Raw genomic sequence first — 853 nt, forward strand, 5'->3', positions numbered from 1 at the left:
GCCGCGATAAAAATTATATAAAAATTACATCGAAAGTTTTCAAAAATCTAGGGGAAAATAATTGGAATAGGAATCCCCTAAGCGCAAATTTTAACGAACTTTTAATTTGATCGGTTTTGACGAAACTTCGGTGGAAAAAGTGTTCTCAGAATTCTCGACTCGAGGAAGATCCTTAAAAAAAGAGAAAAAGAATCGACTTCACTTTCCTTTATTTATAGCCGACAAAAAAGAAAAGTATTAATAAAACTTGCTAATAATGTTAATAATAAACAAGTTTATATAAACTTTTATGTGTAAAGATTTTTATATATCACTTAAATTCACGAATATATATATATATAGAAACACAGAATTCGAGAAGAAAGATTGAAGAAAATATGTTTGCACGACAAACAGATCACTATATTTTCACTACATTTTCGCACAGTTTCAAACAAACGAATTCCAAAATAATTACATTCCAAACTCTCTTAAAAAGAATTCACAATGTTGTCCAAATAGATCTCGTGGACATTATACACAAATATATACAAATTATCATAAAATATTATATAATATTATAATGAGAAATAATATAAACATATATACAAATTTCCATTGCAAAAACCGCCTCTCACTTTTCAGGACGAAAATTCTCCATGGATCATCCACGACCCCCTATCACTCACCGATCGTGAATGAAAGGATGAGCGGAACCCTGGATAATCGAAGATAACGCACCACCGCAAGTGCCAACGCGATAACACCGGTTGGAACTGGTAGAGAAAGAGAGAGAGAGAGAGAGAGAGAGAGAGAGGGAGGGAGGGATGTAAGGAAGCGTGGAAGAAAGATGCGAGGGGAAGAAGGAAGGGAA

Source organism: Apis dorsata, unplaced genomic scaffold, assembly GCF_000469605.1.
Source record: "Apis dorsata unplaced genomic scaffold, Apis dorsata 1.3 scaffold_41, whole genome shotgun sequence".
Lineage (NCBI taxonomy): Eukaryota > Metazoa > Arthropoda > Insecta > Hymenoptera > Apidae > Apis > Apis dorsata.